This window comes from Pleurodeles waltl, chromosome 5, assembly GCF_031143425.1.
Source record: "Pleurodeles waltl isolate 20211129_DDA chromosome 5, aPleWal1.hap1.20221129, whole genome shotgun sequence".
NCBI lineage: Eukaryota > Metazoa > Chordata > Amphibia > Caudata > Salamandridae > Pleurodeles > Pleurodeles waltl.
Window position 1 is genome coordinate 1,816,947,916 of NC_090444.1, and position 16,763 is coordinate 1,816,964,678.

Below are 16,763 nucleotides of genomic sequence, written 5' to 3' on the forward strand. Positions count from 1 at the left end.
TCTAGAATCCTTATATTGAATGTCCCATGTATCGGGAACGCTACGCTCCCATGTTTCTCTGTCAACTTGTGCCATTGCTTTAGCCAAAGACACGGAGCTACCCCCTTCTCTTCCATTACAATGTAAGCTGGTGTACCCTCGGGCGGCGTCTCTTCTCCTACGCTCGCTTTAATGTAAGACTCCCCCTTCATCGCGCTCCTGAATGCTTTAAAGAATTTCATTTTTCTCGTCTTTTATTTAACCAAGTTTATAATCAATAGGTGACTTTAATTCCACAAAATCTGTAATCAATAGGTGACTTTAATTCCCGGAATACTCTTCACCTGCCTTTCCCCTTCCAATCGAGTCCCACGGACTGCGTCCAATCCGTGCGCGACCCTTCTCTGCAACCAACCTATCCCAGCGCGGCTCTTAGTGACGTCACACTCACATACACTGCGGCTGACAAAGCCTCGCGGCTAGTCTTCCTTCACTCACCTCCTCTCGTAACAACTTCTTGCATATATTGCGAGCTACCAAAAATAAAACAGATCTGTTGGTTTACTACAGGAAGGGTAACACAATCGCTTCAGGACCTTAGGGACCTTTCACTAGCCTCGGGACCTTTCACTAGCCTCTGGCCGCTATTCCGTCTTTCTCAGTCCCCACATTCGCAAGCAAATCTGACCCGCAGACCTACTCTCAACTTGTCAATGATCTGTTCTAGTGCACTTAGAATCTTGTCAAAGCCCGAAGTCGAAGTTTCTTTCACTCCCTAACATACGTACCGACTCGTTGACCACGCCCGATCAACCTACTAAACCGCCCAGACCACAACATGGATCAACATACTCCGGAGTCTCTTGACCTCGCAGGGCCCGTCTCAACAACAACAACCACGTGGACCTTTTTATGCACGAAGCGCCACACGCACATGAAGTTCGACGACTTCCCTACTCTCACACTCGGAGCCGCACCTCCGCTAACTCTATGAAGTTCGACGACTTCTCTACTTCTACACTCGGAGTCGCACCTCCGCTATCCTTAAAAGAAAATCCTCGCAACCTTTTCACACACCCTGCGGCAATAAGCTGTGCAAGCGCAAAACCCTAACTTCACTCATACCATCACTAGTACCGCCAACGCTGATTCCACACCTCCGTTCTCTCCATTCGCAAGCTCCGAGATCCCGGGAAAGTCGCGGTGGACCTAGCCCATCATCATCTTGTCAATCCGTTTTATCCAAGAAAAATCTAATTCAACCTCTCGAATGGGGTCTCAAAATGCGTAACCGTTAATTCGACACCATGTACTTTAATAGTACAGGGTCCCGAAAGACGTAACCGTCCTCTGCTACCATCTACTGATAGAGCGGTCCGTAGTAATAGTTTTTACCTGTGTTCGGACGCTCTTTAGGCCGATGAATCTTTTGACTTAGTGGGAACTCTCTGTACTCTTAATCGATCAATCTCATCAAAATCAATAATCAATAACGAACATAAGCAACCCCTTGAACGACATAACACTTTACAATTAATCCAGAATACATTTCGGCGAACCCTGACCTTTCAGTCAGGAATAACCACACCGGTTTATTGCAAAGTTAGTGAATTTATTTCCCTATATTAACAAAGCTAGCACAATATAAATGTGTCTCAACACCAAATGGTAAACATATATGAACATTAATAGCTGTCCATAACGTCGAAACAAGTGCAATCTATGAAGCATTTGAATCACAAGGCATTCGATAATGGCAATGCAAATCACTAATACGATAATCTGTAATGAACTAATTGCGTACATTTAGTCAGCATAACAAGATCTCAAATTGCATCGTGCGACATATGGAAACCTCGTCTAACCTCAAATTAGCATCGGCATGTGGGACTTCATGCAAAAACAATTTAGCAACATTATTTAGAAAAACTCCTAACTAGGTCTCTTACCAAAATCAGCAGTTGGTTACCTAAAAGAAACACAATGCACTTTTACAATTTCGTTTCATATTTACCAATTACGATCAGCATACAAGGAAGACTTCGTCTCACAGGTACCGTTCTTCGGTCATCATGGGTACCGTTTCTCGATCAGCATGGGACGGGACAAAGGGGCAGGGGTGAACGGGGCAAATGCCTCACGGCGGCAAGGTAAAACTATTACTTCATGCAAAGGGATCAAATCAAAGTTACAGCCTCTAGGGCAAGAATCATTTAAAGTCTCTTTCTCTCGACTAGAGAAAGAATCAAAGTCTCTCAAAATGGCGTCGCAGCAAAGTGGGCCATAATAGCTACGAAGTCAAAATGGCAGGATGTCCGATGATAGAGAGCAAAGATCTCCAATTTCTTCTCGTGCACCTGGGTTTTATAGACAACAGTTCAAGTCCTGTAGGGTCTCCATTGGAGGGTTCATAGGTTAGCTTCAAATTGACCAATCAAAAACGACAGTTCTCAAGCTTTTACTTAAGCATACATTATCCTTGGAGATGGGTACGCAAGTTGCAACATTGTCTCCCAATTAGCTTACTCTCAGAGCCTCCATTGTCCGCACCTGCAAGTCGACCTTGAATTAAAGAGAAAATATGCCAGGCTGGCACTAACTTTAAGATAAGCATGTGAACAGTTTCGGTGGAAAAGTACAGCTTCAAGCAAGAATACACGTTTATTAGCACAGTGGAAAAATACGAGCATCTAAACCGTGAGACCAGGCAACTAGGCCAGAGCCTCCGCTAAAGTCATGCTAAGCTAAAGCATTTCAAACAAGCAGATCGTAGCACACGTTTATGATTATGTCGGATTAGTGCAATTCTAATACACCACGTTATATAAAGCTTGCGTATAAATGATGGCAAACTACTCTGAGGGCACATTTTGTCCCCGTACAATCTTTATTAGTTCGGTTAAAGTCACGCATGATTATTTCAGCACTACGTTTAAGCGTTAATAAATCAAAACCTTCATTTTCTGCTTCATCACTAGCACACAATGAAAAACTTTTGAGCTTTTGCGTCAAGAATTTTCAATTCTATTAAGGACACGGAGGGGAGGATTATGCTTCTCTTTCTATGCTTTATTACAAACAGCAGCCAATAGGAGAAGATGTTATTGAAACCAAAACATATCCCAGAGTTCAAGGATCTAACGTCACAACCATAGAGAGTACAGTATATAAACACCCGAGGCCAATGAACTTCCTCTTTCTTTGCAAAATCTCAGTCAGTAAAAGTCTATCAAAAGGGAACCCGCAGATGAACTCAAATTCAAGCATCCAAGGAGAAAACAGACATCCCAAGACGGAAGGAACCTCCAATAATCCATCGAATTCTAGCAAAAATCATTTCTGGTCGAACCCTAGAAAAAAAGGGAAATAGAAAACAATCATACCATATGGCCAGAAAAATCTGGAATCAGTAAACATGTTTAATGTACCACATCAACTGGGTGGGTAATACCATAAGACATGAAAGTAAAACAAGATACTTAACTCATAAAATGCTGTCCTATTGGTAAACTTAGGGAGGGATAATCCTCGCCTGCGTGTCCTTAATAGAATTGAAAATTCTTGACGCGAAAGCTTGAAAATCTTTCATTCTATGTCAGGACCGGAGGCTCAGATTATGCTAGTTTAAAGCTGATTTACCACTATCGATGCAATGTCTAAAATAGGTTTATAATAGAAGGTCTTAAATGTAGATTCAGTGGACCAGTCCGCTGCCTTCATAATATCCTCTAACCTTATTCCCAAGTTAAATGATTTTGAGGCCATGGCTCCGCACACTGAAAGTGCTCCGAAAATGGAAACATCAATTCCTGCTTCAGAAAGAAGCCATCTAGTCCATCTGGCCAAAGTAGCCGATGAGACTGGATTAAAAGGTTTCTGAAGAGCAATTAATAATTGACCCCTACGATCTCTCCTGAATTCGTCCGCAGCAGCTTCATAAGCTTTTAAACATTGAACAACACATAGTTTGGGATTATGGGGAAAAGCTGGATAAGACACAGACTTAGGGGCATATTTATACTCTGTTTGCGCCGGAATTGCGTCGGTTTTTTTTACGCAATTCCGACGCAAAACTAACTCCATATTTATACTTTGGCGTTAGACGCGTCTAGCGCCAAAGTCCATGGAGTTTGCGTCATTTTTTAGCGTGGACACCTACTTTGCGTTAATGATATGCAAGGTAGGCGTTCCCGTCTAAAAAATTGACTCCGAGGCATGTGCGCCGTATTTACACTCCCGGGCAAAATTCACGCCCGGGAGTGGACGGGTCAAAAAAAATGACGTCCGGCCGCTTTTGCGCCGTTCTTTAGCGCCTGGTCAGGGCAGGCGTTAAGGGACCTGTGGGCTCGGAAGGAGCCCAGAGGTGCCCTCCCATGCCCCCAGGGACACCCCCTGCCACCCTTGCCCACCCCAGGAGGACACCCAAGGCTGGAGGGACCCATCCCAGGGACATTAAGGTAAGTTCAGGTAAGTTTTTTTTATTTATTTTGTTGTGGCATAGGGGGGCCTGATTTGTGCCCCCCTACATGCCACTATGCCCAATGACCATGCCCAGGGGACAGAAGTCCCCTGGGCATGGCCATTGGGCAAGGGGGCATGACTCTTGTCTTTGCTAAGACAGGAGTCATTTCAATGGGGGTTGGGAGTCGCAAAAAATGGCGCAAATCGGGTTGAGGCGAAAATTTTGCCTCAGCCTGACTTGCCCCATTTTTTGGTGCCCAAGCTCCATATCCCCCTACGCCGGCGCTGCCTGGTGTACGTCGTTTTTTTTCACGCACACCAGGCAGCACTGGCGGCTAACAACGGCTAACGTGATTGAATAAATACGGCGCCCGCATGGCGCTTCAGAATGGCGTTAGCCGGCGCTAATTTTTTTGACGCAAAACTGCGTTAGCGCAGTTTTGCGTCCAAAAGTATAAATATGGCCCTACGTGCCTGTCTTAGTGTATCTGGATATAGAAAAAGAAACCCCATCAGGGGAAAAACTCCTTCCTGCTAGGTCAAGAGCCCTAACATCTGGCACCCTTTTGCAGGAAATGAGACACAGCAACAGGGTAAGTTTAGCCAAAAGTTGCTTATGTGACAGGAACCTATTATCTGGCCAGGATGAAATAAAGGAAAGTACTACATAAACGTCCCAAAGAGATGAGTATCGAGGTAAAGGAGGATTACACAGACGGATGCCTCTCATCAACTTGCAAACCACAAAGTGTTCACCAACCGGTTTACCCAAAACTGGAAGATGGCCGGCCGATATAGAAGATCTATAATTATCAACAGATCTGTAGGCAAGGCCCGACGCAGCAAGTGATGCCAGAAAATTGACTACAAGGTTGACATCAGCATTAAAGGGATCTGCCTCCCGTTCCGTACACCAATGGACCCATCGCTTCCAAGCGGAGGCATAGCGTTTATGTGTGTTGGATGACCAGGCCTGGTGAATGAAGTTGGAAGCTTGTTCAGAAATGCCTGGCAAGAGCCAATGTTGCCGGAAAGTCTCCACGCCACCAGACGTAACTTGCCTGACACAATTAACGGATGAGGAATCCCGAGAGGGTCCAGCAAGAGATTGCTCCGTGGAGGGATCAGAAGCGGAAAATCGCACAACAACTCGAGAGCCATAGGGAACCTGGCTTGAGCTCTCCAAAGGGGTTTACTGGAACAATCTCGGTTCCCTGGCGGCGAACTTGAGTCAAGACTCGAGGGATCATGCTGAAGGGGGGAAAGGCATACCCCCGATGATGGGACCAGTCCTGAAGGAAGGCATCCGGGGCCATTGCTTCCGGATCCGGTCTCTAGGTAAGGAAGAGGGGAAGCTGGCGATTCAGTCTCGATGCAAATAAGTCTATTATCAAAGGACTCCAGTTCCGGTTCAAAAGAAAGAACACTTCCGGAAGGAGCTTCCAATCGCTGCCATCCCGAACGGATCTGGAATTCCAGTCTGCTACAGCATTGTTTACTCCCGATAGATATTCCGCAATGACAGAAATGCAGTGATGGAGACAAAATTGCCAGAACTCCATGGCTATCCGAGCCAGGGTCTGAGATCTCGTGCTCCCTAGTTTGTTCACATACCTGACCGCCAAAATGTTGTCCATCCTCAAAAGAATGCAACAGTCCGATTTCAGGGGTGATACACTCCGGATCGCAAAAGAGCCGACCAGAAGCTCCAGGCAGTTGATGTGGAGGTGGAGTTCCTCCTCCCACCATCGACCTCCTGTGGTCAAGGATCCACAACGGGCTCCCCAGCCCCATCTGCTGGCATCCTATTCCAGAATCACATCTGGGGAAGTGCCGAAAATCACACGCCCGTTCCAGGCCTCAATGTGATCTAGCCACCAAGCTATTTCCAAACGGGCTTCCACTAAAAGAGGAACCATGTCCGCATAGGATAGGCCCTTCTGTAGATGGGAAATCTTGAGACGTTGGAGGGCTCTGTAATGAAGGGGACCCTGGAATATTGCCTGAATCGAAGAGGATAAAGTCCCATCATCCTGGCTAAGTTCCTCAAGGACACCTTCTGTTTGGATAAGAGAAGGCGAAATTCCTTCTTTATATTGCAAACCTTCTGAAGGGGAAGAATCAACTGGGCCTTCACAGAATCTATCTGAAAACCCAAGAACTGTATCTGCTGAGATGGCAGAAGACAAGATTTGGGTTGATTGATCAAGAAACCCAGACTCTGAAGGAGATGAATTGTCCATGCCAAGTGGTCTTGAAGGACTGAGGGGTCCTGCGCCATAAGGATTAGATCATCGAGGTAGACTATCAGACGTACACCTTGGGCGCGAAGAGACTCCACCACAGGTCTCATCACCTTGGTAAAGCACCAAGGAGCGGAAGAAAGTCCAAAGGGAAGGACTTGGAATTCGTAAAATTGGTCTAGCCAATGAAATTGAAGGAAGCGACGATGAGGAGGAAAATTGGGATGCTCAGATATGCATCCTTTAAATCCAGGCGTACCAACCAGTCTCCTTCTTGAAGGATATATCTTAAAAGATGAATTGCCTACATTTTGAAATGCCTGTAGACTATCCAGGCATTGAATTCTTTGAGATTGAGGACTTTCTTGTCTACCCAAAAGATAGGGCTTAAAAAGCCTCTTGGATGAGGAACAGCATGGCAGATCGCCCCTCTTTTTAGTAGGGCTTGAATCTCCAAACTTATGAACTCTTGGCCATAACGGGAAAAATGGGGATGAAAGGGATTGTTGGAGAGGGGACTGATAAAACTCCAGCTTGAAGCCTTGCACAGTTTCTAACACCCATGGATCTTTGGTTAATTTCTGCCATTCGAAAATGCAAGTCTGCACCCTGCCCCCCAAGAATTACCTCTGATGGAGGAATGAGTCTCACCTGAGTTGGTAGAGTCCTGGGAGGCTCCCTGTTGTCCCTTGTAGAAGTTCTTTCGATAACGGCCCCTACCTCCACGGGGCCGTGAAGGGTAGAACGTAGAGTCTGTCTGTTGGTCTCTGTTATACCCACGTCCGCGGACAAAAGAATCACGTTTGGGGCCTTGATAGTATGGGTGGCCAGACGAGCGACTCCGCATACGTCCGGCCCTTCGAAAAGGAGTTTCCCTGAATACCTTCTTGAGGGATAACTGAGCTTTGTCCATAGAATTGAAGGTAGCTGCGAACATTGAGAGGTCTTTAATGAAAGGGGCTCCGAAGAGAAGACCCTGGGCTACTTGACCTGCTTCCGAAGTAGCAAGTTTGTTAAATTGGGGGTCGATGTGCTTCAGGATGTAGCGCCTTCTCTCAGTAGAGATAGCCACGTTAGCGTTTCCCAGATGGCAAATGGCTCTCTGAGCCCAGCCCACCAGTACATCCGGGTCGACTGGGGAGTTAGATTCCTTCGCTAAGAATGCCATTTCCAGTATTTTAGCTAGGGGTCCGGATAGATCAAGTAGCTTGTCCTGACAGGACCACCATGGCCCATTTTTTCATGAACGTGACCATTGTGGGGTTGATATCCAGGGTGTCCGCGACCTTGCCATCAAGGTCAGGTCTAGGGCATTCTGCACATAACCTGACTCTCACATCCTTGTCGAATCCTGCCCTGATGTGTTCCTGTAGGTACAAAGCTACTTCCGGAGGGGGAGTCCACCTTGAGGAGCGAGGGTGGATAATATCCTCCGGATTGAAGGTCAACACCCGAGGGGTCTTAGGAACCGGACTCTTTGATTTGTCTGGCTTTCTGCATTTGCTTGAGCCAGGGTGGTCACCCTGGTCTCCTTCTGAGTCAGAATCAGACGAGTGCAAGGTTCTCCTCAAAAGATGGGGATTCCACCCCAAAATATTCATCCTTCTTGTAGGAGTAAGAGTGAGCCATTATAATAAACACTTCCCAAGGAGTGTAAATTCAAGAGTAGCCAAAGACTGCGATCAGGGGGAGTGCAAAACCGCAGAAGGCTAATATCTTTGAATATAGGATGTGGAGGGAGCAGCCTGCAGCACTCTAGGCAGAGCCTATGCTTATTTTACGACCCTGAGCCAATCTGGAGGTCTCAGGGTGTAAGGAAGCCAAAGTTTGATGGATGCAGCCTAGAAAACAATGAGAAAACAGTAAAATACAGAAGAACAGTGAATAAAACACTCGCGTTGGCCCGCTCCAGTCACTCGCACTGTTCCGATCCTCAGAGAAGGTTGAAAACGGGCAGGAGAAAGAAACGAGCGAGCGCGAGTGCGTGCGCGTGCACGTCCGTTTTTGAAAGCCGAGACCCGAGGGCTGAACAATTATGGGCAAAGCCTCGTAATAAGCTCCCGCTCCGCTCCACCAGTGAATCCAACAACGCAGCAATGCTAGCGCTAACGCCATAAGACAAAAGTCACCAAATATGCACAAAATCAACATTCAATATTGATACATGCAAAGGCACTTAACTGGCTGCGGAAGCAGCAAAGAAAGAGGAAGTTCATTGGCCTCAGTGCTTATATACTGTACTCTCTATGGTTGTGACGTTAGATCCTTGAACTCTGGGATATGTTTTGGTTTCAATAACATCTTCTCCTATTGGCTGCTGTTTGTAATAAAGCACAGAAAGAGAAGCATAATCTGAGCCTCCGGTCCTGACATAGAATTTAACTCTGTCTGCTCTGGTCCCTTCGTCAATATCATACTGTACAGAGTTGAATTCTTAGTCGACTCTATCATTTCCACAAAGGCGTTATCTGTCCGTAAGGTAAATATTGTCATCAAATGCAGTATATCGAACAGTAGTGGCTTGAAAATCAGTGTTCAACATCATCACCCACCTCCCATTCCTCGTCAGAATGCCTCCTCCCATGCACACATTTGGCAGCATCTTGATGCACCAATACCTGCCATCCTGTGTGATGGCACTTGACACTGTGTGCATTGTCATATATGTGCTTGGCCAGAGATTGCTTCCTCTCCACCCTTTTTCTGATATGATTATGATTCACAATTTCACCATTATGTGGACTTTTGGGACATCTCTTGAGTAACCGCAGTGGGCACAAATCTGAGGAGGAAATTCTCCCCTTAGTAGCCTAAAAGGACTGATTGCCATGGTGGAGTGAGGTCTACGGTATGCCCCACAACCTTTCCCTGATCAAATTGAAAACTGGCATCTTGTTTTGCAAAGCAATGTAGACACTGTTCTTGAGATAACTGTTGGAACTACAAGGTCATTGGTTTCTGGATCATACACTACAGTCAAGATATGTTTAAATGTAGACGAATTGAGGCATTTCACCATTTCATTAGATGTAAATTGTAGATATTGTCAGTGATGATTGATCTGGGGTAGCCCTCTCTGCTAAATGTTTCCCTCATGAAGTTTAAGGCTTAATCTGTAGATGATTTTTCAACAAAAGCCACTTCAGATCTCTTGGAGAACAAAGTAAACCTTTACAACAGTATACTGCATATGAGCCAGTAATCCCTTGAAGGAACCTGACACATCAAAGGCATGTTTCTGTCATGGTGCATGGGGCCATGGATCGGCTTGCATGGAGGGGTGTAACACGCTTCAGGATTTTATCACAATTGGAATACTCTTCACAATTCCTCACATAATGATCTACCTCACGGTCCATCCCACGCCACCCAAATTGTGTCCTTATGGATTTTTTAAGGCCAACATGCCCACAAGGCTTTGTTGAATGATGTTCATAATCACCCTACTGACAGCTTCTGCTGGCACACATTTGTCAATCCTGAACAAAATGTTGTTTGTCTTGCTTAGTTCATCAGACACTTGGGCAAAGGAATGCAACTCCCCAAGCAACTGCTGGATCAGTGGCCAGCCTGCATGTGTATGCTCTTTCACTTTGCACAGAACATTGTCATTGCCATCTTAACTGAACCAGGTTTCTTCCGTCAATGTCACATTCTGTAAGACACAAATTTCACTCACATTCGCAAGCACATCAAGCTCACCCCTTCATCACTTTGAACAGGGTAAGGCAACCTAGATTAAGAAAATGCAAATGTGTTACCTTTTCCTTGGACATGCAAACATTTGAAGCAATACTCTTGTACTTTTGAGCACAGTCTGGCGATGCAAGGAATAGAATGTAACCCACCCGCTGGTGACATTATATGAACCAGTGGTGTGTGGTCCTTTTTAACAATAAATTTGCTGCCCAAATAAAATGTGTGAAATGATTTACCACCCAAACACATGTCAACAGTTGTCTTTGGCATTCTGTATTTTTGTTGGGCTAAGAGTTCTGGAGGTATAGCCCACCACACATTCATCCCTGTGATTATTGGTGACCATTATGGGTAATTATGAATTCCCTGTTGTGACAAAACCTGCTGTTCTGACAGAACCACTCCCAATCTGTGTGCACTGGCATCAACGGTGATGGAGCATTCTTTGTCAAACATGAATGACATCAAAGTGGGAGCATTGGTATGTTCTGCCTTAACAACCTGAAAACGTCTTACTGTCCTGTATTTCCCATTCATACTTTTGGTCTTTGCTAAGAAGATGTCTAGGAGGTTCCCTGACTGTTGCAAATGTTTTAATGAACCATGAACAATATTCACACAAGCCACAAATAAATAGTAGTATTTTCTTGTTGCTTGATTGTGGTGCCAGGTTTATCACACTGATCAGTGACTTTTTGGGAACCACTTCTTCTGCCATTAATTTGTAGCTAAGATACTCATCTGGTTCCTTGAACATGCTGCATTTGTCAGATTAAAGCTTTAACCTATTAGCGTCTAGTCTTGAGCAGACCTTTCGTAAAACCTCAAGGTGCTGCTCAGTATTTTTTGAGAAGACAAGAATATTGTCCTGAAAGCATTTTACCTGGTTATCCATATCTTTGAAAATATGATACATGGTTTTCTGGAAGACGGAAGGCGCAGATGCCTGTCCAAACTGCATCCATTTATATTGAAAGAGACCAAACGGAGTGATGAAGGCAGTCAATGGTCTTGTGTCTTCCGTCAAAGCAACCTGGTGATGTGCTTGTCACAAATCCAGTGAGGAGATCACTGCAGCTCCATCCAGAATGGAGACAAATTCATTGTCCTTTGGTCAATCACAATTTTTGCATTCAGAGCCTTGAGGTTTACACACAAAGGAATATTGTCACTGCTCTTTTTTTACCAACAGCATGGGTGACACCCACTCGGATGATTCTTCTTCTTCTATGTTGTGAAAGGAGATCCTATAATTATTTTTGCAAGTCCTTCCTTTTGCACAGATGTACACTCCTTAACGTCTGCCTGACTGACACATATCCATTTTTCAGTCTGATGCTTGAGCTGGATAGTTTTCCTAAACCATCTCTAAATGTCTTTAGGGAATTCCTGGATAAGCTTGGCATTTAAATCATCCTCCTGAATTTCTAAGATGGGATCTGGGATGCTGGGATTCAAGACAATTTGTACACATCTCTAGTTCTTCCATCCCAAAACTCATGTACCTCTGTGGGTCACATAGATCTTGATGCATGCACTTCTTCCCTTGATTTGAGCATGAGCACAAAAATAACCAATGAGGTCAATCAACCTTCCGTCAAAGGCTATTGCCCTAAAATTAGGGCCCAAGAGTGAGGCAACCAGAGGAGAAAATTTTGCACAAAAAATCTCTTAAATGATTATGGGATACGGTGATCCTCAGGCCACCATAATCTCTAAATTATTGTTTAAGACTTGTATGATACACAATGGGGGCTCGTCCGTTGCTCCCTTAGTATGTTTTTCACTTCTCTGACAGTTAAAATCATTCCTTGGCTAACTTTCATCTCCAGTTCTATCAACTCAAGATCACCATGGTGCATGCTAGTTGAAACATGAGCAACTCAGTGTCTCTGCAAACACCTGCCTTTGTTACGTACTCTGCTGAAATGTCCTGTTCCTCCACAGATATTACAGTCTTTGCACAGGGCCAGGCAGTTCTTGTATTAAGCAATATGTGCAGAGCTATCACACTGGGACCATGACATTAACGGTTCATTTTTCTTTGGCTTACTTCTACTTTTCCAGGTTTATCCATCACACTGCATACTTTACTGATCCTATTGGTGAATGTCTCATCATCACACCAAGGAAGCTGATTGCTCTATTACTTTGGTAGATGACCACTTTCCCCACCATGAGCTCTCCAGTGACCCACAGCTTTTCCTGAATCTGTTTGCTTTTCGTGTTGACCATTAGCTGGTCATGAACCATCTCATCTGTAGACTCCCCAGAGTTAAACATCATAGATAATCATCTCAGTGCTGCCAGTAACTCATCAAATGACTCTCCCCACGTTTACCTCTCAGCTTTAAAAGTCACACTGCTGAAGCCTAATGCTTCTTGTGGCCTTAAACCTCTTTCCAGTCACATTATTGGCTACTCAAATGCCTTATACTCTTTCTCCCCATCAGGTGCTTCAACCTTTGGCAATGTAGAAAAAACGTCCTGGCCTTCTGACCCCAGACAAGGTAAGAAAATTATTTTTCTCCGTTCAACAGTCATTCTGTTTGCATCAATGGTCACCAAATATGTCTGGAACTTTTTTCTTTCCACCTTTCCAAGGGACATATGGATCCCCTTTGATTTGCAAGAATGTTTCTGGTGGATGAAACTGCATGCTGACACTATAGGGGTAAGGAGATAATAACAGCTGAAATGAATTCTGTAATAGTGAAATGTCACAGTTTAATTGTTGAAATAAACACAAAATGTGTAAGACAATATTGAATGCAAGTTTAACAGTCCAAGGTTGAGCAAGTACTACAGTAGTTATAATGAAGAGGGAGGCATGTGCATGGTAGGTGGGCTGATGCAACTACACCTTATCGGTACAGTCGTAGTGCAATAACTATTCTTCTCCCATGGGATGGGCGAGCAGCGTGGCAAGGCACGGGAGGCAGTGGTGAGGCAGAGACTTCGGAACAGATGTGGGTGATGAAAACTCCCAAGGCTTGGCTCCACAAATAGGAGGGAAGCGGTTGTTGAAAAGGCCTTTTTGCAGGATTATCCCCTCCTCTTTTTGAGTGTCTGCTGAATTTATTTTTGCTGTCTTTAGGACACTGCTGACCAGTGCTAAAGTAAAAGTGCTACCGGCGACATTGTATTGTTGATTGGTTTACCCATGGTTGGCATTTCTGATTTACTATTAAGTTCCTAGTAAAGTGCACTATGTGTGCCCTGGGACTGTAAATCAAATGCAACTAGTGGGCCTGCAGCACTGATTGTGCCACCCACATGAGTAGCCCTGTAAACATGTCTCAGACCTGCCATTGCAGTGCCTGTGTGTGCAGTTTTGAACTGCCATGTTGACCTGGCAAGTGTACCCACTTGCCAGTCCTAAACGTTCCCTTTTGCTACTTGTATGCCACCCCTAAAGCAGGCCCAAGGCAGCCCCATGGGTAGGGTGCAGTGTATTGAAAAGGTTGGACATCTACTGGTGTGTTTTACATGCCCTGATAGTGAAATACTGCTAAATGTGTTTTTCACTATTACAAGGGGTATCTCTCCCATAGGGTAACATGAGTATTACCTTGAAATATCTTTTAAGTGTAATTTCCTATTGGGAAAATAAATGTTTGGGGTCTCTGAACTCACAATTTAAAAATACACCTTTTGGTGAAGTTGGTTTTTGAATTGTAAGTTTGAAAATGGCACTTTTAGAAAGGGAGCTGAGGTGTGCCCTGCATATCCAGATGGCCCATCACTATGCTGATGGGTGTTCCTGAGCTAGAGTGGTGGGAGGGGCTGATACTTGCACCTGAATAGCACTGTGCCTGTCCTCACACAAAGTAGTGTCTAACCCCCTGGAGTGTGTCTGGGGCCAGGGCAGGGAAAAGCAGGGAATGGCAGGGTCTTGTGAAACTCCAAAGACCTCTCTTTTATGTTGCCTACTTCAAAGACAGAAATGGGTATAAGTACTGTACCTCTGACACCACATAGTTAGAATCCTTCTGGACTGAGGAAATGAAAATCTGCCAGGAAAAACAGCTCAATGCTGTAGGAAGGGCTGCCACTCTTCCTGTTGCTTTGTTGTGCTGGCCTGCTGCTTGCTGCTTCTGTCATGGAAATGGACGTGGCTTTCTACATCCTGCTTCCAAAGGTTCTCCCAGGGCTTGGACTGAGCTTGCCTCCTGCCAAATGGTGCCAACTTCAGTCCATGGGCCCTTGGAAGTACAATCTGGTGATCTGAAGGAGAAGATTCATGCATCTGCGCCCCACAAACATTCATGCAGCGCCTGGTTTGCGACTGAAGAATCGATGCAACGCCTGCCCCACAGCTGAAGAATTGACATAGCACTTGTCTCCCGGCTGCAGAATCGATGCAACGCTGTTTCACCGTGGTCCCATCAACACATTGTATCTGGATTTTCCATGCATTGGCCCTTTGGTGCCAATTTTTCATCGATCCCACACCGCAGTAAGGAACTACGGCTGTGTGTCTGGAAATCGACGCATCACCTTTCCTGCGAGGAAAGAATCGACTCATCACCTCCCTTCCGGTAAGGAACCAACGCATCATCTCACCTTCAAGGAAAGAATCGATGCATTACCTCCCCTGCACAGTAAGGAACTGACTCATTGCTCTGTTTTTCCGGTGCCTCACATCCTTGTGGCCTGCATCGTCTTTGTTTATGAGGCATCCCAGTTACTTTGCGCTAAAGAGACAAATCCATTGATTCCTATGGATTAAGACTTGCACAAACTCTTAAAGAGATATTTTGGCTTTTGTAGGATTTTGGCTATTTTTCTAGACTGGTGTGGAGTCCTTTTGTAGTGTTTTTACTGTGTTACTCAGTGTGTGTGTGTGTGTGTGTGTGTACAAATACTTTACACATTGCCTCTGAGATGAGACAGACTGCTTGTGGTAAGCTACCAAGGGGGTGAGCAGGGGTTATCTTAGCTGTGTGACTCCCTTATCCTGACTAGAGTGAGGGTCCCTACTTGGACAGGGTGCAAATCACTGCCAACTACAGACCTCATTTCCAACAGCAGGCATGAAAAATGCTCTTCAAAGAAGCACGGCAGGAAGTGTCAGTTGAGCAGGGAGTGTAGCCGAAGAGGGCTCAGACCTGAATGTCTCACTGATTCATCATTGGTGTTAGGAGATGAGGCTACTATGACGACTGGATTCACCATACTGAGCTGTGGAGGATGAACAGCTTACTGAGCAGAATGTGCCACAGCTCTCCTAAGGGATGGCAGTACCGCTCAAAACTTGTTACGGGTAAGCACTACAGCTGGAGGGGACACAGGGCAGATCCTGCCCTCATCGCCAATTTGAGTTGTGTAAGAACTCAGCTGAGATAAAACAAAAGCTCTTTATTAATGTTATGCATGACAGAATAATGGTGGTAAAAAGCTGCCAACTGTCTTGTACTCTCTAACATTAAGTGGATTGCACCAAGTAAATCAAGGGATGGGGAGTACAGGGAAAGGTGGACTGGGGAATAAAAGAAGGCGAAAACATTGGCACATAAGAAACAACATCTGTTCAATGTAAAATGAACCTGCAATGACAGTGTAGTTCAAGGTGCAGCAAAGGTAAAAAGTGAAAGAAAAATACAAAAACAACCAGTCTTCAGTTTGCGGGAGACTGAAGAAATTAAGGGTCAGATTTACAAGGCCCCAGAGCCACCTTGTGGCACATTAGCGCCATTTTATTTTCTTTAAGCCAATGTAGCTCAACGAGGCAAAAATCGCAGCGCCATATTTACAAAGTGGCACAATGCATGCATTGTGCCACTTTGCGACCCCTTGCACCACATTATGCCTGCACCAGGCATAATGTAAGCGAGAGGGTGTTCTAGCGTTGGGAGGCCTGCAAAAATGGCGCAATGAAATCTGCAAGATTTCATTGGACCATTTTTGGCTTAATTTTTAATGGTTGCTCAAAGCAGGCATTAAAATGACGCAGCCATTGAAATCAATGGGCCTCTTTGCACTTTGCTGCACTAGTGGCAACATTTTTGATGCTAGTGCAGCAAAGCGCCACAATAGTGTAAACTTTTTTGACGCCTAATGTGCCATGGTGCACCGTATTGTAAATACAGCACACCAATGGTGTCCTTAGGTGGTGGTGGCGGGTGCAAGAAATCTGGCACATCAGTACTGAGGCATCAGATTCTTCTTAATCTGGGCCTAAGATTCATGACACGCATTGAAAATACAACCTACTCTAGGCATTCTCCAAACAAGGAAGCTTAGAGTAAATATTGCAATGTGGTTTACCCAGGATCACATGTACAGTCAATTAGGAATCTTGAAACGTGAGCCAGAGCCCTTCTTATAAATAGGTCTATGACATGAAGAGAAGTATCCATCATTCTAGCCATGGGGTAT